The 22,677-nt window shown below is 44.9% G+C and overlaps 1 protein-coding gene across 1 annotated transcript in view; it reads right to left on the minus strand.

The window, feature by feature from the left end:
* The window catches only part of GNA14 (G protein subunit alpha 14), a 199,282-nt gene that overhangs the window by 13,506 nt on the left and 163,099 nt on the right, over positions 1-22,677 (minus strand). The gene's annotated exons all lie outside the window — the stretch shown is intronic.

Here is a 22,677-nt window from a genome sequence, read left to right on the forward strand (position 1 = left end):
ATGTACCCCAATGTTCATCACAGCACTGTTTATAATAGCCAGGACATGGAAGCAACCTAGATGTCCATCGGCAGGTGAATGGATAAGAAAGCTGTGGTACATATACACAATGGAGTATTACTCAGCCATTAAAAAGAATGCATTTGAATCAGTTCTAATGAGGTGGATGAAACTGGAGCCTATTATACAGAGTGAAGTAAGTCAGAATGAAAAACACCAATATATTAACGCATATATGTGGAATTTAGAAAGATGGTAACAATGACTCTATATGCAAGACAGCAAAAGAGACACAAATGTAAAGAATAGACTTTTGGACTCTGGGAGAGGGTGAGGGTGGGATGATTTCAGAGAATAGCATTGAAACATGTATATTATCATATGTGAAATAGATTGCCAGTCCAGGTTCAATGCATGAGACAGGGCACTCAGGGCTGGTGCACTGGGATGACCCTGAGGGATGGGATGGGGAGGGAGGTGGGAGGGGGGTTCAGGATGAGGGACACATGTACACCCACAGCTGACTCATGTCAATGTATGGCAAAAACCACTACAATATTGTAAAGTAAATCGCCTCCAATTAAAATGATTAATTAAAAAAAATTTTTTTTAAGTGAAGTTTTGGGCGGATTTCCCTCTGACTTGGTTAAATAGTGTTATACACAGAGTGTGAGCATTTTTACATTCCTGTTAAAACCACCTCTGCAGTGCACGCCATCTAGATCAGGGAATGGTTTTGTGTCATGTAGTTGGACTTTCTGGAAAGAGGGAAGGAATGTTCTCAGAGGGTCAGATTTAGGGAAATGGTAGGATTTGGGTGGGAGACAGGCTGACTCTGAGGTGGCTGGTATCTAAGTGAAGAAACTAGGAAGCAGATAAATAAAATGGGTCTGTAGTTCATGCAAAAGCCCTAGGCTAAGGGAACACATTGATTTGAAATTGCCTAATTCATACATTTCTTTGGAAAGAAAAATCACAAAAAAGTAAATATTATTGGAGCAAATTCAGCAGATACAGAAACATGACCAGTTTCTCAAACACTGAGTTCATATCTGGCTTTTCCTCTTTTCCTTTCTCAAACAAAACCATTTCCACTGCTCTGAAGAAAGAAGAACACTGAAAACAGATGTCCTACATGTGCGTTTCACTCAGAAATTCCCAGGGTGACAGTGGAAGGAGCTGCTTATGAAGTGGTGCCTTGCTGACTGCACACAAGGATGGCTGGCTGCCCAGGTGACAGTCCCTGTCGAGCCCAGCAAGCCCCTCCGGCTGGAATCCAGGGCCCAGTGGGCAGCCCTGTTCTCACCAGGTCCTCGCAGGGAGAGTCCCTGTACCATTAATCACCCAGCACTGCAGGACCCCGAGCCTGCTCACTCATAGGGAAGATTGTCGCCTCCTTCGTCAGGACACCAGAGCTCCTGTTCTTTCATCAGATAGTTAAGAGTTTTCACTGAAATCTATATTCATTAACACAGGTCTAGATAATAAAAGCCTAATTGCATGATATTTCAAGAGCCTACTGTCATTTGTAGTGCCTATGAACCTCAAAAGCTTTCTAAAAACAAATGAGATTAAAATATACAGTTAAAAATGAAGCTTCCCTGTAACATAGTATTTCTGACTGACAAAATCCCCCCTCCTTGTTTTAACATCTCACATCAAGATCCAGAACTATACTACATGTTCTATTAAACAAAAATTATGAAATAAAAATTTCAGTGTTGCATAATGATCAGCTTTGAAAGCATTTCAAAAATTGCATACTAAAGAAAATGCTGGTGAATTATGCTAGAGAAAGGATTTTTTTTTTTCCTATAAAAAACAACTTCTGCTCTGATAAACGAAGACTGGGAAATATGGATCAACTCTTCCACGAAGGACAGCTAGAAATGGTGGACAAAATATTTTCAAAAGTATGCTTGAAAATACCAGGGAACTAATGAATAAGTAACTGCTGGGCCAGAATATAGGGAAGAATGGCATCCAAGGAGTTGCAACAGCATTTAGGAAACTTTCCTCCCTGGGGCTCAGCTTGCTCTTGAAGGAGCAGTTGTGAGGTTGAGCAGCTCCCTTTTCAACATTACAGGACTAGGGTGGCTGGGTTTAGCAAGAGCAAAAGGCCCTTGGAAGCCCTCTGGCTCTGGGTTGGGATCCAAGGGGTAGCTTTTAGGGAGTTTCAACTCAGCTTGGAATCACCACGATCTCAGAAACTGAGTGTCTCCAGACACCCAACAAGAAAAAGGGATTTCTTTTTGAAGAGAACATCTTCCTCACCCTCAAATTACTTTTTCATGAGTGTCCAACACACTTACAAAAATAAGCATAAGAATATAAGACAACTTCGAAAAGAGGCGACAAGTAAAAAGATGCAAAGATACGTTCCTCCAACCCACAGGAAGGAGGAATCTATTATCATAAAAATGGACTTTAGGGTCTACTTGTCAATTATACCTCAGTAAAGCTGGGGGTGGGGACGACTTTAAAAGTATAACGAGATAGAGAGATTTCAAATGACGAAAAGATTCAGAAAGATATACTGAAGTTCTATGCAACTAATGATATAGGCTTAAAATATATAGGAACAAAATCTCTTAGAGCTAAATGGTGAAACAGACAAATTTTCATCTTACAGGAAATTGAAACACACATCTCTCAGTAACTGATAGAATAAACAAAAATTCAGTAAAGATATATACAGTTCAAATGTAATGATCAGCAATTTGACTTTATGGACACATGATGCTTAGTCATTAAGTTGTGTCTGACTCTGCAGCCCCATGAACTGTAGCCCACCAGGCTCCTGCCCATGTAATTCTCCAGGCAAGAACACTGGAGTGACTTGTTATGCCCTTCTCCAGGGGATCTTCGCCACCCAGAGATCAAACCTGCATTTCCTGCATCTCCAGCATTGGCAGATGTGTTCTTTACCATTGAGTCACCTGGGAAGCCCCATGGACCTATGTAGAGCTCTATATTTAAAATAACTATAGAAGATAGACTTTTCTCAAGCACCTAGAATATTTATCAAAATGGCCATTTGAGATTACACATTTAAAAAATTGGTTTTCTAGCTTCTTTTGATCAAGTTCCAATTCCAATTTCTTTAGCAACTCAGCTTCAACAGGAATGCACTTTTGCATTAGCCTTTGCTGTCCACCCCAACTCAGGGTGCAGGCATCTGAATATTTAACCATGGGGCTAAAGCTGCCTAGATTCTGTAGAAAGGCAGTCTTCCACCACACTCAGAATGGGAAGTAAGTTTTTTTTAATCCAATTCAAGATTAAAAGAAACCTTTATTTCTACTCCAACCTTTGCCCTCTTTCTCCTTATCTTCTCTCCAACAAAAATAAAGAACAGAATTCACTAGCCACAAACTGTTGGCGTGAAAGGCCAAGCAAGTTACTTTATCTCTTCATGTCAGTCTAAACTTCAGTGGGTTTAACTTAAAAAGTTCTTTTCAAAGAGTCCTGCCATAAATTATTCTGGCACAAACATCCAAAGCTACAATGAGTGCTAAATAATGCAGCTAGGACGTCGAAGCTTTGGCCCTGTACTGTGTCAACCTGGTGAAGCTGTCATGACACTTCCCAGCAGTGCTTCCCAGCATGATTCTGGGTTTGAATGGGCTGTAAGAGGAATCTGAAGGGGAGGCGGGAGAAGCCGGTGGTCATGTTCCGAAGGTCAGAGCTCCACTTGAAGGGGCACGCACCTCCTACGCACCTCCTATACACACACACACACACACACGTACACACATTGTGGCTAGTCTTCTGGTCAACTTCACTTTTGGAGAAGGGCAGCAGCTGGGCCCTCAGCACCCTACTTGGGCCTTCTCCTTCAGCTTGTCCACATCCTGGGGCAGACAGACATGCAGGTTCACAGCAAAGGTCGCCAGTTTCTGCTGCAACTCCCCTGCACCGTCAGCACAGATGTGAGAGGCAGGTGCAGGGTCCAGTTTATCCCCAGGGGGATAAACTGCCTTTGTTGGTTCTGGTTCATCTTTGCTCTGCCTCTTCCACATCCAGTTTTTCTTCCTGACGACCAGCCCTGCTGACCAGACACCAGATATGCAGAGGCAGTAGCCTTCTGACACCATCACAGCTCTAACAGCCACATACAGTGCAATCCCTACAACGAATCCATTATTCCTCATTGCCCTCTGACTTACTGACCAAACCAGGAATCCTCTATTCTGGCCCATTCAGTTCTGTTTAGGGGCAAAAATTCCCTATAATCTTAGGTCTGGGTGATGGTAACAACTTAGGCCTCAGCTGCAGTGACCTGAACGTCCCAAACTCAGTGAGACGCTGGCAGCCAGACTCCACCATCATTCCATGCACACAGTACATGCCGGCTCCACGCTAGACCGTGGCCCTGCCCTCGAGGATCCCAGAATTACACCGATGCCTTTTGGAATAACTATTAATACATCAGATCCACACACACATGCTAAGAGATCAAAGACATTTCAACTGGGGATGAGTGAGAGGATGGGCTAAGATTTCCCACCAGAAGTGGCCAGATGCTTATAAGGAGAAGGGCTGTGTCTGCCCTTCCCGTATTCGTGAATGTGGATTCCTGACTGCTTGTCAGAGGTGGCACCGTGAATGTGCAGGGAGCAGACCAGTTCTGTATCACCTTTCACAGAACAGTCCTTCCCCTGAGATGCTTTGGAAAGCACCCGAACTCCCTCAGGTCCCAAGGTAGCTGAATATATTCAAGGTGTAATTTACCAACAGCATCCGGTAACCCCTCCAGGACCAATGGAAACTGCCTCTCAGAAAATCATTTGTTTCAGGCCAGTTTAACTGCATGTGCCCAGTGATCACATAATATGGTCATGTTACATAGCAAGATAGGATGTTCTATCCTTATCATCATCTTCCTCTCTCTCCCTTGAGAGTTTTTAGTTTTTTAAGCACACCAAAATTGGGTTATGAGAAACAGTTCAAAGAAGCAAGAGGAAGATGTGTCTTTTGTGTTTCTACCTCTGCAGACTCTGCTGGGGGGACTGGAGCTTCTATGCAGGACACACCCAGGTCCTTCCCACATAAAACCGAATGACTGCAGCCAGGGCCTAGATGGTGGGAAGACCAGAACTTACAGAGAAAGAGGAGCAGAAAAAGAAGAGAGGCCACTGAAGCAGTGCTGTGAGGTGGGTGGGGGGCTCCTACAACAAAAGATAGCCCCCAGCCCTCCACCACCCACCTCGAAGAGAAAACAAATGCCTTGCTCACCTTGCTGGCTTCCTATAGCATCACAATCAGCAGCAAGAAATCTTAAGTCTCTCTTTGATATCAGATTATATTTGTGGTCCTTCCAGAAAATAAGGCATAATAAAGGCTTACAGACACAAAAAGCACTGGCAAGTTCTCAATTTCAGAATATGCTGGATCCAAATATTGTAGAGTTCGTTATTTGGAGTTCAGTGTTTTCACACTAACAGACTGCTATGGGTCCACCAATCCCGTTTTATTTTCCTACTGAACACATAGGTCGGGCCCTATTTCTCAGTCTCCCTTGCAGTCACATAACTTGTGTTCTGAGTGATGGGATTTGGATTGGCGTGATGCACACCACTACCAGGGCTGACTTTCCGAGCCTCCCACGCAATCCTCCTTCACTCTGTCTTTTCCCATTTCTCAGCTGAAAGGACAAGACAATGAGGGCTGGGAGGAGGGGAGCCCCCAGGCACAAGGGACCTGGATCCCTCACAGGCTGTGTGCACCACAGCCCATTTCCCAGCAGCTCCCATGGAATTGAGGTGGATGTGGCCTAGAAATAAACACTGATTTTGCTAGGCCTCTAAAGATTTGATGTTGATCTATTCTGCTGCTGCTGCTAAGTCGCTTCAGTTGTGTCTGACTCTTTGCGGCCCCATAGATGGCAGCCCACCAGGCTCCCCCGTCCCTGGGATTCTCCAAGCAAGAACACTGGAGTGGGTTGCCATTTCCTTCTCCAATGCATGAAAGTGAAAAATGAAAGTGAAGTTGCTCAGTTGTGTCTGACTCTTCGCGACCCCAAGGACTGCAGCCTACCAGGCTCCTCCATCCATGGGATTTTCCAGGCAAGAGTACTGGAGTGGGGTGCCATCGCCTTCTCTGATCTACTCTTAGAGGCTATCAAAGTTTATGCATCCATAGAGAGAGAGGCTGAGCGCCGAAGAATTGATGCTTTTGAACTGTGGTGTCGGAGAAGACTCTTGAGAGTCCCTTGGACTGCAAGGAGATCCAAACAGTCCATTCTAAAGGAGATCAGCCCTGGGATTTCTTTGGAAGGAATGATACTAAAGCTGAAACTCCAGTACTTTGGCCACCTCATGTGAAGGGTTGACTCACTGGAAAAGACTCTGATGCTGGGAGGGATTGGGGGCAAGAGGAGAAGGGGACGACAGAGGATGAGATGGCTGGATGGCATCACTGACTCGATGGACATGAGTCTGAGTGAACACCGGGAGTTGGTGATGGACAGGGAGGCCTGGCATGCTGCGATTCATGGGGTCGCAAAGAGTCGGACACGACTGAGCAACTGATCTGATCTGATCTGAGAGAGAGAGGAGCAATGTGAGAATGGAGAAGTCCAGAGCTAGCTCCAAGAAACCCACGTGAACCAGCACAGAGACAAACCAATGAGCTGAAGGCATGGACCACAGCCGGGATACAAGGGTTAGTGTGGATCATGCACGATTTTTAAAAAATCACTCACCTCTGATTTCATTTCTGCCATCCTCCCATCCTACTTCCCAGTGGATCTCTCTTCAAGGCCCCAGATTCTCAGAATGAAACAGCATGACTACTTTCTATACACACAGCAGTTATTTTTCAGTGTCTTTATCTATATCTGAGCCCAAATATGGTAATACCAGAGAGAGCAAGCTAATGGTCTCAGTTTCAGTATGTGGACTCACAACACACACAGGTTTATTTTACACTCTTTCCCAGCCATGCAGCAAGGGTGGTAGTGGGGAGGACTCTGTTTCATGCAGTTATCCAGGGACCCAGGCTTCCTCCATCAAGTGGCTTCAACTCCCAGGCCCACACTGGATCCTCTGCACCCAGTAGGCGGGTGGAGGAAGAGAACATGGAGCAGTAGGCAAGACGTTTCATGGGGCAGGTCTGAACACGGCAGACATACAGTTCACGGGCTAGAACTCGTCACACGACACCATCTAACTGCAAAGGAGCCTAGGGGATGTGCTTCTTGTGCTCTGGTGGAAGGTGACATGAGATATGGTCAACACACAGCATTGTCTCTGCCACTCACAGACTCCCTCTTTGTCACAGAGATCATCAAGGTCTGCAGGTGCCCGTGTGTGCTTTTGTATGAACCGAGGTCAACACCATATGGGCCGGGTCCAGCTCTCTGTCTCTTCTTGTAAATGAAGTTCTATTAGGACATAGCCACACCCTGTCACACTGTTGGGCTGATGGCACAGCTACAAAGGCAGTGTCACGTTGTTGCAACAGAGTCTTTATGGTCCACAAAACCACTCGCTGACCCTTTACAGATAATGTTTGCCGGCCCTGGTAGAGACGGATAATTCCCAAGTGCATCTAAGGAGGACTCTGCTGCAGCTTCCACTCCCTCCTTCATTCAATCAGTGGCCACATCACTATGAATCACCCACTCTTTGCCAGACCCGATGCTTGGGATGAGTCTACAACTATGGAAAAAACGTTGTCTTTATCCTAGAGTTTCTCGTCTTTATGGGAATGATGGTAATAGGCAAATAGGACATAGAAGGATCCTCTAAAAATATATAAATATGTATATGTATTTAAATGTAAATATATTTATATGTAAATGTATTTATATGTAAAAAGTAAATGTATTTATATGTAAAAAGCAAGATAATTACACCTAAGTAAATTTCCCCAAGACTTCAAAATTTTCCTAGGGCAACGCCCAGAACTAATTTGGATTAAGAACCTGCCTGCCCTGAGACTGAAGGGATACAATAAAATTAAACAAAAACACCACCCAGTGGAAAAAGCCAGAATTGTTTCTGATACAGACTCCTTTTCACAACATTTAGAGAATGTTCCCATTTCTTTTTTCCCTTCTTTACTTCCTTAAGCAGACAATAAAATAGATTTTATTCTGCCCCTGTTCCCAAGGTACCATATTACATTCTTTGTTGTTGTTGTTTTTTTTTTTAAGTCTATGCTGTGTCCCAGACCAGACATTTCCAGAGACCCTGAAATCCAAGACAAGTAGGCTGGCCCTGGAGTAGGTACAAGTCCCCATATTCTTCCTGGGGCACTGCTGACATTCAAGAGATGCCATAGGAAGAGGGGGAGATCTCTTTAAGGCAGCTCCAAAAAAGATCCTCCCTCCTACTCATGTAAAAAAGGCAAAGAGAAGGAAATGCTAGATTCAACAGTTAATTCAGTAACACCAGCCAGGCAGGTACATCCAAGACTAAGCTGAAGAACAAACATTCAGTTCAGTTCAGTCGCTCACTCGTGTCCGACTCTTTGTGACCCCATGAATCGGAGCACGCCAGGCCTCCCTGTCCATCACCAACTCCCGGAGTTCACTCAGACTCACGTCCATCGAGTCAGTGACGCCATCCAGCCATCTCATCCTCTGTCGTCCCCTTCTCCTCCTGCCCCCAGTCCCTCCTAGCATCAGAGTCTTTTCCAATGAGTCAACTCTTCACATGAGGTGGCCAAAGTACTGGAGTTTCAGCTTTAGCATCATTCCTTCCAAAGAAATCCCAGGGCTGATCTCCTTCAGAATGGACTGGTTGGCTCTCCTTGCAGTCCAAAGAACTCTCAAGAGTCTTCTCCAACACCACAGTTCAAAAGCATCAATTCTTCAGCACTCAGCCTTCTTCACAGTCCAACTCTCACATCCATACATGACCACAGGAAAAACCATAGCCTTGACTAGATGGACCTTTGTTGGCAAAGTAATGTCTCTGCTTTTGAATATGCTATCTAGATTGGTCATAACTTTACTTCTAAGAAATAAGCGTCTTTTAATTTCATGGCTGCAGTCACCATCTGCATCACTACAAACAAAGCTAGTGGAGGTGATGGAATTCCAGTTGAGCTATTTCAAATCCTGAAAGATGATGCTATGCAAGTGTTGCACTCAATATGCCAGCACATTTGGAAAACTCAGCAGTGGCCACAGGACTGGAAAAGGTCAGTTTTCATTCCAATCCCAAAGAAAGGTAATGCCAAAGAATGCTCAAACTACCACACAATTGCACTCATTTCACATGCTAGTAAAGTAATGCTCAAAATTCTCCAAGCCAGACTTCAGCAATACATGAACCGTGAACTTCCTGATGTTCAAGCTGGTTTTAGAAAAGGCAGAGGAAACAGATCAAATTGTCAACATCCGCTGGATCATCAAAAAAGCAAGATATTCCAGAAAAACATCTATTTCTGCTTTATTGACTATGCCAAAGCCTTTGACTGTGTGGATCACAATAAACTGTGGAAAATTCTGAAAGAGATGGGAATCCCAGACCACCTGATCTGCCTCTTGAGAAATCTATATGCAGGTCAGGAAGCAACAGTTAGAACTGGACATGGAACAACAGACTGGTTCCAAATAGGAAAAGGAGTACATCAAGGTTGTATATTGTCACCCTGCTTATTTAACTTATATGCAGAGTACATCATGAGAAATGCTGGACTGGAAGAAACACAAGCTGGAATCAAGATTGCCGGGAGAAATCTCAATAACCTCAGATATGCAGATGACACCACCCTTATGGCAGAAAGTGAAGAGGAACTAAAAAGCCTCTTGATGAAAGTGAAAGTAGAAACATTAAGGAATGAAATTCTCCCCCTGACATGGGGCCAGAGCTGTATCTGGGCATTGCTCTCTTTCCAAGCCATCTTAGGCCCAGGCATAATTCTAGAAATCCCTTCTGTGCCCCTCAGAGTGATTCAGACCCTACCCCCAAACACAAGGTCACAAGCAGATACCTCCAAAAGATGGTATCAGCCCAGACTATTTTCCCTCCCTGATGACACATTCATTAGTAATCCTGGGAGCTCCAGACCTCAGGTTATTCCATCTCAGGTCAATTGTGCCAACATTGTCCAAAGCCACTCAGCTACCCTTCCAAGCAATGACATGAAATTCTTTGCATTAACTGGGGAAATAAGGAAAACTGTTGGGGTCAATGCAAAGTACCTTATCCTCAAGCATCACACAGTAATACAGACGCTTAACCAAGTTCCATATTTCTTGCCAAAACTTCCAACCGAGAAATCAGCTGAGCACATCGAGGTGGTAGATATTTGTGTAAAGGACTGGATGTGGTCCCTTAAGGTCAACTGAGTGGATTGTGTGCTTACTACATGCTAGATGTGATGCTGGGTCCCTCAGAAGGTGGATATAAATCTACAGATCCTGATCTGAGAGTCACAGTCCAGGAAGAGATGAAGACCAGCACATCTGACCACAACACTGTTTGATCCAGAATTCCTTGAAAATATCCCTGTCCTGCCAGTGGGTGAGGGATTGACATCTAGTCAAGCAGCAGTCCCAGATAGGACCTCATCACCTAGTCGCTCAGTGTGTCTGACTCTTTGCGACTCCAGAGACTGTAACTAACTGGGCTCCTCTGTCCCTGGGATTCTCCAGGCAAGGTTACTGGAGTGGGTTGTCAATTCCTTCTCCAGGGGATCTTCCTGACCCAGGGATTAAATCTGGGTCTCCCACACTATAGACAAATTCTTTACCATCTGAGCCACCAGGGAAGCTTCCAGATGGGGCCTCAGTATTGGCCAAAGTCACCTGCTCACTGGACATGGAAGCATACAGATGTGACTTTAAGCAGCAGCAAAGAAGATCTGCACTCCAGAACCTGGTGGAGGATTTATCGGTAATCTCCCTGCTATCTCTTATTAAATGTTGAAACAAATGATATTTATGGATATTTTTTTCTGAAGTACACACCATCTGGCTATACCTTTGTAAAGGATTTCTCAGAGGGCTATATTATACAGACCATGACTCTACAAAATGTTATGAGTACACACACAAAAGTTTGTCCAATTAAGTTTAGGACAAGGTCTGAAACAATCACCCACTTTTTCTTTTTTTTAAACTGCAGGACTTCTGAGAAGTTAGAGTGTGTGTGTGTGTGTGTGCGTGTGTGCATGCACATGTACACACGTGTGGGTATCACATGAATCCCAAGGGGGCAGGGATCTTGGTCTCTTTTTCTCATCGATGTGCCCCAAGTGCTCAAAGCAGTGGCTGGCACATCTGTGTTGCTGGAATGAATAAATGAATAAATGAACACGTGAAAATCATTACCTTAGTCAATACTGACAGAATATATTAAATCAAGGGACAATGTGTGTTAATAGGATACAACAGTGCCTGAAATTGTGTAACTGTGCACACTCAATTCTTAAACTGGAATGTTTCATGAGAACATTTAACATGAGAATGGATATATGCATGCTAGGGGAAAAATCCCTGAAACCACGGCAGGACTCCATTCACAAATGCAGCATTTAGTGACAACTTACTGAATGTAGCAGTGAAAAGCCTGCAGCAACAAACAGAACCACAACAAACTGAATAACATTAAGTAAAACTGCCCAAACAAAGCAGAGACTCTTCAATGGGCCTGCCTATTACGAATTTCCGAAGAGATTTAGGATATACAACATGACAAACTAACATAGCTAAAGCAGCAGCCATTTTCTCATGGGGTCTTACTGGCTCAGACCCCGGCAGGTTCCATTGCCTGTGAAAGCCAGAAGCTCTTCCACAATTTCTGCTAATCTCCAAGGGTTATGTCTTCACGGTTCAACATCTATACTCAGTTGCTCAGGCACAAAGCTCAGCTTCTCCATCCCTCACCCAGAGCATCCAACTGTTCACAACCTTGGTTTGCACAGGACAGGGCTGCCCCGTGCAGCTCCCTACCACCTCAGAGACTCCACCCCTCGATTCCTTGTCCACCTTCTCAGCCCACTCTTCTGCAGCTCTGCGGTTTAGAGGCTCCGAATTCCAGACCATTTCTTACAAGAGTGACTTCTGCTTTCCTCTAATATTCAGTTGAAAGGGAGAACTCAGATTCTACCCCACATCTACAAGTTCAAGCCTACTTTGTGAATCCCCTTAGCTTTCGGATGGTCCACCTTGCAGTCTCCCTCCCTCTGGCAACAGTGGTCCTGGGTTGGGGAGAGCTATCCTGTGGGTCCCGGCAGGTCTGCTGATTCAGGGGTCCTGCTCTCTGGTGGCTCAGGGTCAGGCCATTCACACTTGGCACAGACCATCAGCCTGGAGCAGAAGTTATATGATAGCAGTAGACACAGAGGAAAGGAACAGGTTAAATTCTTTTATTTGGGGAGCAAGAGCTTCATCAGGGATTTTCTTGGTAGTGAGAGCCCAGGTGTTTCTGGGTTTCTGCCCACTCTGTGACTGTTTTTTCAGCCTTCTCCTTGATTCCATGACCTCCACTATAGCTTTCCATAACTCTCTTGGGCTTACATAGGCCAGCTCGGTCCTGTTGCTCACAACCCAAGAACCTGACCCTGTCCCACCAGAAGAACAAAGGCCTTCTCTCTGATGTGAACAGTTAGGGTCTTCAGAAGACTTTTTTCATGGCACATCTTGTAACATCTCCCTCTATTAATATTATATTAAATTCAGCTTGGAAATAACCTTAGATGTTCTAGGCTTTATTTCTGAATCTATCCAAAGGCTATGTAGACTTCAGCCATATTATCTGAATTAGTTTCCCACTGCTGCATGAAAAACTGCCACACACTTAGCAGCTAAAAACAATCTCTTGTTACTATCTTGCAGTTTCTGTGGGCCAGGACCCAGGCATAGGGTGACTGAGTTTTCTGCTTAGGGTCTCATAAGACTGAAATAACGTGTTTGCTGGGCTACGTGGTCATCTGGAGCTCAGGATGTCCATCCAAGTTCATTTAAGTTGTTGGCAGAATTCAGTTCCTTGTGATGATAGAAGTGAGGTCCTAGTTTTCTTGATGGCTGCCCCCTGAAAGTCACTCTCAACTCCTAGGGGCTGCCTCAGGTCCCAGCCACGTGGCCCTCTCACAGATGGCAGCCACTTCTTCAAGGCCAGCAGGACAATCTCCCTGCCTCTAGGACTTCCAATAGGCTGATTTGGGCAGGCCATCCAGGGCAATCTTCCCTTTGATTAACTTAAACTCATTAGGGGGCTTCCCTGGTGGCACAAGTGGTAAAAAATCTGCCTGCCAATGCAGGAGACATGGGTTCAATCCCTGAGTTGGGAAGATCCCGTAAGCTGGGGAGCAACTAAGCCTGTGTGCCACAACCACTGATCCTGTGCTCTAGAGCCTGTAAGCCGCAGCTACTGAGCCCATGGGCTGCAGCTACTGAGGCCCACGCACCTAGAACCTGTGCTCTGCAATGAGGAGTCGCCACAATGAGCAGCCTATGCACCACAACTAGAGAGGAGCCACTGCTTGCTGCCACTGGAGAAAAGCCCTCGCAGCAACAATGACCCAGCACAGCCGCAAATAAAGAAATACAAACCTTTAAAAAGTCAGCTCATTAAGGACATCTTCACCTGCCACGTGGCATACTCTAATCATGGGGGACATCTATCATGGTCCTGCCCACACTCAAGGGGAGGGGATTATGAAGGTGAGTACACCAGGGGTGTGAATCTTGGGGCCCATCTGAGAATTCTGCCTACCACATGGGCTTATTCACAGTTCTAGGGAGCACAATTGCTGTTTACTTTTCCCTCCGCTTATAAGAAAGGAGTACCTATGATATCTTATTTAGGAATTAAGACATATTTTTGGAATTAAGAACTAAGAACATAGATAAACAACAAAGTCCTACTGTATCAGGGAGAAGAACCTGAAAAAGAACATGTATGTGTATGTATCGCACTTTGCTCCCTATCAGAAACTAACAACACTGTAAATCAACTATATCAATAATCATAATTTAAAAAAGAGCCAAGAACAATCAAGATTCCTTGAGGGAATGGCAGGTTTTGCCTTGTGGTCTATGGGAATCATACATGTGAACCTGATTCTTTTTTCACTTCAGCTAATGGGAAGCTCAGAGATAAATATGTGGCAAAGTCTAAGTAACTCAGTAGAAGTTGATGAGGACTCATGTCCTGAAACACCTGTGTTCTAATATTCCCCCAGTCTCACTCTTCTATCTCAAACTTTTTCTGGCATTGAGTTTTTTTAAGATATATATTCTTATCAGTAGTTCTCCCTGTGTTACATAAGGAAATAGGGCATAAATACAAATGAACTTACAAAATAACATCAATACTAGTATAAACTGAGCCATTATGTGACCACCTTATATAAACATTATCTCATTCGATCATTACAATAAACTTATGAAATTTGATACTTTGAATATCCTGATTTAATAAGTAAATAAACCAAAGCTTAGAGAGAAGAGATGGTAGACTAGCCATTCAAGTCCACGGTGCTTGCGTGCAGGGTGCCTGGCCCCAAAGTCTATACAGTCAACCACCATGCTCAGCTGACGTACAACATTTACATTTTAAAGGGAGGAAGGAGTTGGGGTAGTGGTTGCCTGAAACCCTCCAGACTAGACAGGATTACCCTAGGTACTAGGAGAGCCTCACCCTCTGCCTGCCAACTGCTCTTCTCCAAGGTAAAATGAAGTGTTTTGGAATATACAGCATTCAATAGGCAAGCCCTTCTCAAAAAAAGGAAGAAAAGGGCCTTCAGAGATAAAATAGGAACTTAGAATTAAGTAAGCTTCTTCCACAGTGAGTTGCAAACAACTGTAAGAGACTATATAATACCAAGCCTCCAGCATGATGTGACTGTTTCCACACGGAAGACTTCCAGGTATTTACCACGCACTTGAGAATACATGTCTTCTTCTTAACACAGAATATGGGAAACTAGAATTAGAAATGTGCATTTTGAAGACCACCACTGGCGCCAGTCCACATAACCTTTCCTCTAAAGAATATCATTATACAAGAAAAATAAAATGAAATACAATCAGATAGATTGTCGCTGGTGGTTTATATAAAAATCAGTATCAATGTGATGTTTATAGAAAAAAATAAGCTTCACTGATTAGTCTCCATGCTTATCAAAACCCACAGACAGCAATGAGTAGGAATCTGGCAACATGGTTCATGCCACTGTGACCCAAGGCGCCACCTAGTGACAGCGTCTCTGATTGCATCTGCTGACAGACGTGGTGCTTGCTTTATAATCATCAAGTTTCAGTCAATCATGCGGTCAGATTTTTACCTTGGAGTCTGTCTCACAGTTACCATATATGGAATAGACCCAGACATTCTCACTCTTTGATAGGAAAGTTTAGTGAATAGGAGTGAGAGAGAGGGTTTGAGAGTTAAGAATTTAGTAGAAGGCACATCCTTGTTGCTACTTTCCAGGTCAGTAGAATATTAACCACTTGGAGGACAGGGCTCTATAAATTCAAATTTTATTGGCATGTCCTTTGAAGTGTACAAAAATTGACAAGAGAGGTTAAGTTGTCTTCATTAGCCGTAAGGAAACGAGTGGCAATGGGACTGAGGCGAGCTGTCCATGTTCCAAGCTGTCCATGTGACTTCCCGGATGCTCTAACAGCCAGCTCTGGGCAGCTGACAGGCAAGGCCCTACCAGTGTGCAAAAAAGCGCCCAAGAGCACAGCCAGCTCCCATGGCATCCGAGGAGCTGTGTGAGGTCGTCCTACTCCTTGCGCTGACTTGAACACCATGTTTCCCACTGGTGCACCTTTCATTTCAAACGCACACGTATCTAGGCTATAGACACTCCAGCCTGTAAACTGTCAAAACCATGCTCCGGTGATACCCTGCATCTAGTTCTGCAATGGTCCTGCCTCCACACTGAACCTACATTTCTGAAAGAAAAAAAAAAAGCCTGCCACACAACTCCCAGAGAGTCATCCAAAAACATTCCTTGCTCTGGGGTGTTTTTTCCTTTCTTTCTTCCTTTTTTTTACTTTTTCGGTGTTTCACTTTTTCCGTTCTTTTCACTAGCTTGAAAAACTCTAAAACACACCACAACAAATATTTGGGTCACAGCTTATTTTAATGATGCGCTTTTGAAACGGTGGTTTTAATCCTGGATGCATATTAGGTTGTTGTTTTCCTTTTGCAGTGAAAACCCACAAGCATTTCTGCCTGGGAGCAGCATTAAAAAGAGCAGGGCACCCCAGATTTCCTGAGGAATCCCTTATCCTTGGCTCTGAGGAGCCTCTTCTAGCACTCTGACCCTGCAATTCTCAGAGAGTATGTCCTAGATAGGGCTGTGGGGACAGGGTGACTGCCTCTGGGGGCACCAGGCTGGCCCATACTGTCCTCATCAACTACTACCCACTTTCTGTAGGTGAAATCAGATCCACGTGGATAGCTCTGAAGGGAGAAGAGGGGTCTCCCAGGAACTCCATGTGGCCTGAGGGGTATTTGGAGCCATGAGTGCTTTGTCTTGGTGGCATTTGTGACACTGCAGAGTCGGGGGCTAGAGGTGGGCCGAACACATGTCTGCAGCGTTTCTGCGGGGTCGTGGGCTGGTAGAAAGAGAACCCACCACAACTGCAGACGGTTGTCCTACGTCTGGGTTTAATTAGCCCAGATATCAAAGTTTCATCTGAATATGATTATCAAATGAAAACAGAGGACAGCTAGTGAAGTTCGATTTTCAGACACACAACAAATCCTCTTTTCATCTAAGCATGCTCATGTATTTGGGAAGAACTTGTGCTCAAGCACAGAAAACTAGTCAATCTAATCACACTAGGACCACACCCTTGTCTAACTCAATGAAACTAAGCCATGCCCGTGGGGCAACACAAGATGGGCGGGTCATGGTGGAGAGGGCTGACAGAATGTGGTCCACTGGAGAAGGGAATGGAAAACCACTTCAGTATTCTTGCCTTGAGAACCCCATGAACAGTATGAAAAGGCAAAAAGATAGGATACTGAAAGAGGAACTCCCCAGGTCAGTAGGTGCCCAATATGCTACTGGAGATCAGTGGAGAAATAACTCCAGAAAGAATGAAGGGATGGAGCCAAAGCAAAAACAATACCCAGCTGTGGATATGACTGGTGATAGAAGCAAGGTCTGATGCTGTAAAGAACAATATTGCATAGGAACCTGGAATGTCAGGTCCATGAGTCAAGGCAAATTGGAAGTGGTCACACAGGAGATGGCAAGAGTGAACGTCGACATTCTAGGAATCAGAGAACTAAGATGGACTGGAATGGGTGAATTTAACTCAGATGACCATTATATCTACTACTGCGGGCAGGAATCGCTTAGAAGAAATGGAGTAGCCATGATGGTCAACAAGAGAGTCCGAAATGCAGTACTTGGATGCAATCTCAAAAACGACAGAATGATCTCTGTTTCCAAGGCAAACCATTCAATATCACAGTAATCCAAGTCTATGCCCCAACCAGTAATGCTGAAGAAGCTGAAGGTGAACAGTTCTAGGAAGACCTACAAGACCTTTTAGAAGTAACACCCAAAAAACATGTCCTTTTCATTACAGGGGACTGGAATACAAAGTAGGAAGTCAAGAAACATCTGGAGTAACAGGCAAATTTGGCCTTGGAATACAGAATGAAGCAGGGCAAAGACTAATAGAGTTTTGCCAAGAAAATGCACTGGTCATAGCAAACACCCTCTTCCAACAACACAAGAGAAGACTCTACACATGGGCATCACCAGATGGTCAACACCGGAATCAGACTGATTATATTCTTTGCAGCCAAAGATGGAGAAGCTCTATACGGTCAGCAAAAACAAGACCAGGAGCTGACTGTGGCTAAGATCACTAACTCCTTATTGCCAAATTCAGACTGAAATTGAAGAAAGTATGGAAAACCAGTAGACCATTCAGGTATGAACTAAATCAAATCCCTTATGATTATACAGTGGAAGTGAGAAATAGATTTAAGGGACTAGATCTGATAGAGTGCCTGATGAACTATGGACTGACGTTCATGACATTGTACAGGAGACAGGGATCAAGACCATCCCCATGGAACAGAAATACAAAAAAGCAAAATGGCTGTCTGGGGAGGCCTTACAAATAGCTGAGAAAAGAAGAGAAGCAAAAAGCAAAGGAGAAAAGGAAAGATACACTCATTTGAATGCAGAGTTCCAAAGAATAGCAAGAAGAGATAAGAAAGCCTTCCTCAGCGATCAATGCAAAGAAATAGAGGAAAACAACAGAATGGGAAAGACTAGAAATCTCTTCAAGAAAAGTAGCGATACCAAGGGAACATTTCATGCAAAGATGGGCTCAATAAAGGACAGAAATGGTATGGACCTAACAGAAGCAGAAGATATTAAAAAGAGGTGGCAGGAATACACAGAAGAACTGTACAAAAAAGATCTTCACCACCAAGATAATCACAATGGTGTGATCACTCACCTAGAACCAGACATCCTGGAATGTGAAGTCAAGTGGGCCTTAGAAAGCATCTGTGGGCCAAACAAAGCTAGTGGAGGTGATGGAATTCCAGGTGAGCTATTTCAAATCCTGAAAGATGATGCTGTGAAAGTGCTGCACTCAATATGCCAGCAACTTTGGAAAACTCAGCAGTGGCCACAGGACTGGTAAAGGTCAGTTTTCATTCCAATCCCAAAGAAAGGCAATGCCAAAGAATGCTCAAACTACCACACAATTGCACTCATCTCACACACTAGTAAAGTAATGCTCAAAATTCTCCAAGCCAGACTTCAGCAATACATGAACTGTGAACTTCCAGATGTTCAAGCTGGTTTTAGAAAAGGCAGAGGAACCAGAGATCAAATTGCCAACATCCGCTGGATAATGGAAAAAGTAAGAGAGTTCCAGAAAAACATCTATTTCTGCTTTATTGACTATGCCAAAGCCTTTGACTGTGTGGATCACAATAAACTGTGGAAAATTCTGAAAGAGATGGGAATCCCAGACCACCTGACCTGCCTCTTGAGAAACCTATATGCAAGTCAGGAAGCAACAGTTAGAACTGGACATGGAACAACAGACTGGTTCCAAATAGGAAAAGGAGTACATCAAGGCTGTACATTGTCACCCTGCTTATTTAACTTATATGCAGAGTACATCATGAGAAACGCTGGACTGGAAGAAACACAAGCTGGACTCAAGATTGCCAGGAGAAATCTCAATAACCTCAGATATGCAGATGACACCACCCTTATGGCAGAAAGTGAAGAGGAACTCAAAAGCCTCTTGATGAAAGTGAAAGTGGAGAGCGAAAAAGTTGGCTTAAAGCTCAACATTCAGAAGATGAAGATCATGGCATCTGGTCCCATCACTTCATGGGAAATAGATGGGGAAACAGTGGAAACAGTGTCAGACTTTATTTTTGGGGGCTCCCAAATCACTGTAGATGGTGACTGTAGCCATGAAATTAAAAGATGCTTACTCCTAGATAGCATATTAAAAAGCAGAGACATTACTTTGCCAACAAAGGTCCAACTAGTCAAGGCTTTGGTTTTGCCAGTGGTCATGTATGGATGTAAGAGTTGGACTGTGAAGAAAGCTGAGCACCGAAGAATTGATGCTTTTGAACTGTGGTGTTGGAGAAGACTCTTGAGAGTCCCTTGGACTGCAAGGAGATCCAACCAGTCCATTCTGAAGGAGATCAGCCCTGGGATTTCTTTGGAAGGAATGATGCTAAAGCTGAAACTCCAGTACTTTGGCCACCTCATGCGAAGAGTTGACTTATTGGAAAAGACTCTGATGCTAGGAGGGATTGGGGGCAGGAGGAAAAGGGGACGACAGAGGATGAGATGGCTGGATGGCATCACTGACTCGATGGACGTGAGTCTGAGTGAACTCTGGGAGTTGGTGACGGACAGGGAGGCCTGGTGTGCTGCAATTCATGGGGTCGCAAAGAGTCGGACACGACTGAGTGACTAAAATGAACTGAACTGTGCTCAAATACCTTTTCAACTTACTGGAGTATTTTACTGTTGTAAAGATACTAAAGAAATCCGGGTGCTTCTGTATGTAGACTGTTTATCAATTTCAGGGCTTCTCCCAGGTTTTTGAAGCAAATGTGGCATTAGCAAGGCTACCTCCTCTAGGGGAAAAAGTAGAACTCAGTACCCATTTGCTTCTGAATGGTGTCTCTGCCCTGCTTTCCCGTGTTCTGGAAAGTTCACTTATCTGTAGAACAAGTTGGGGAGGATCAACTTTTTCATCCCCTCACCCAAGACCCCAGGCAGGCTCCTCACAGGATCCTTCTGCTGCCCACAGTCAGCACTTATGTCCCCACCACTGCCCTCCACTCCCCGCGAGTGACAGGAAGGAACACGCCCAACAATGGACTTAATGCCCTGAACTGTGCCCTTGGAGATGGTTACAGTGGTACATTTCATGCTGTGTATATTTCATTGCAATTTTAGAAAAGAAAAAGTAGGGACTAAGAGCTCTTACTTCAGGATGGCCTGAATTCTGCCTGCAGAATGCAGCCAAAGTGACATCTCGCCTCACCACCTCCTTTTTGCCTCCACATGCTCTTTCCTGCACCTGTGCACAAACCCCAGCCTTTTCTGCCTCCGGATGTCCCCGGGTGCTCCCTCCCTGCGCACCATCTCTGGCCTGAGGAACTCTCAGTTCTCTCAGCCCCCATCTCTAAGGTTCCATCCGCAAACCCTTTCCTGAGCGCCCCCCACCCCCGTCAATCCACCTTTTAGGAGAGGCTGGGCCAGGATTCTTCCTGCTCTTAATGAAATACTAGCAATGCCTGATCCCTCAGCAATTTTCATTTGCTTTTTTTCCAAATGTCAAATCAGCTTCTCAGTCACCAAGCATAAAAATGTATCCTTATTCAACCCCAAACTCCCCCGACTTACAGGTACAAAGCTTTCTCACAACCCATGGGGCCCACAAAGTGCCTCTTTATCCTCCTGGCATCTCACAATGCCCTCTGCCAGGCCTTTCCATGCTCTGCCCTGTTGCCCTTCCATACAGTGGCCAGAGCTGAGGTGACCTGCCCATGGGCCACTTGTGATCCTGGGAAGCCACCGGAGCCATGTGGGGAGTCCTCAGTAGCACCGACGTCTCTGTGTCAGGAGTGCTCCCGGCACTCCTCCTGAACAAGTTCGTTTTCTTCTCTGCTTTGGTTTCCCTCCCTACAAACCCGTCAGAAAGCTCTTCCCTACCCTAGTCAGTGGAACAGTATCCCCACAAAATTTATGTCTACCTCAGAATTTGACTTTATTTGGAAGTAGTGCCTCTGTAGATATAATTAAGAATCAAGATAAGATCACACTGAATTAATGGGAGGCTCCAACTCCAGTTAGAGGACCTTGTAAGAGGAGGACACACCAAGATGCAGGGATAAATCTGCCAGCCAAGGACCACCAGGAAGCTGGGAGGAGAAGTGGGGACGGGTTCTCCCTCAGAGAGGCCAGAAGGAGCAGCCCTGCCAAGTCCTTGATTCCTGACTGCTGGCTCTTTCCCTGGCCTGGGGCTCAGCCAGCTCAACAGTTCTCTGCAAGCCCCCTGTGCCCAAGTCTAGTGACTAGACTGCCAGTGATGGCAGCGTTCCCAGTAGTATGGTTCCTGTCATCAGCTCCCTCTTGGAATAATGAAATGGAATCTCTCTAGAGGTCCCTAAGTTTGGTCAGGAAAGACTCAGTTCACCCTTTCTGCAACCCCTCTTAGCCTTTTAGGGCTCAGAGAGCATGAGTAGCTTCAAACTTCCACCAGGATCCGCAGATCCCCAGACACCAAATTCCTCCTCCAGCCCTGTTGTCCTTGGGCCTGCCCACTGCACTCTGATGGTCCCTCAGGAGACGGCTCCTCTTGTTGGGGAGGACCAATGGAGGGGACGACAGAGGATGAGGTGGTTGGATGGCATCACCGACTCGCTGGAAATGACTTTGAGCAAGCTCCAGGAGTTGGTGATGGACAGGGGAAGCCTGGTGTGCTGCAGTCCATGGGGTTGCAATGAGTCTGATACGACTGAGCGACTGAACCGAACTGAATGGAGTTCCCTCATGAGGTAAGGTAATTGTGACTTCAGCCTCACCTCCACCCCACGGTCCTTCAGTGGCAGCAACTCAGGCGCATTAAATAGCTTGGAGAGGGAAGCACAGGTAAGAGAGCAGGGTTTGGAAAGCCAAGTCCTTGATCCTCTGCTGCTAATACAAACCATTTCAGGATAGAGTGGTACTGGCATTCTCTTAGATTTTAGAACAAATGGCAGTAGAACATGGGAATCAAAAAACTCCCAGGCCAATGCATAGCCTCACTTGTTCTCTGGATGAAAAAATACCCTGGATCCTCATCACAATCAGACACCCCAACAGAATATCCAGAACAACTGCCGCCAATTTGGACGATGCCAATACTCTCCTCTCCAGATACCCAAGAGCCAGGCTAATGAAAAAAGTGGGGAATCCATTGATGCCATTTAAAAAAGAAAAGAAGAGGCTGCATTATATGCAGACTGGTCACTTCCCAGACAGATGCTGACCTTTGCTTTAGAAAATCTCTCCATGTAACAGCGGGCAGGACCATGGCCAAGGGATTAAATCTCTGAAAACGGACCTTTATCCTTAACCTTTAGTTTTTAACTCCAGTCAAATATTTCTGTCATTTAGAAAGGGTGATTAGCTTTTAGATAAGCTTTATTTTTTTTCCTTCAGCAAAGAACATCTGTAGTTTTTTCACCAATACCAAGG

Source organism: Bos indicus x Bos taurus, chromosome 8 (assembly GCF_003369695.1).
Source record: "Bos indicus x Bos taurus breed Angus x Brahman F1 hybrid chromosome 8, Bos_hybrid_MaternalHap_v2.0, whole genome shotgun sequence".
Classification (NCBI taxonomy): domain Eukaryota; kingdom Metazoa; phylum Chordata; class Mammalia; order Artiodactyla; family Bovidae; genus Bos; species Bos indicus x Bos taurus.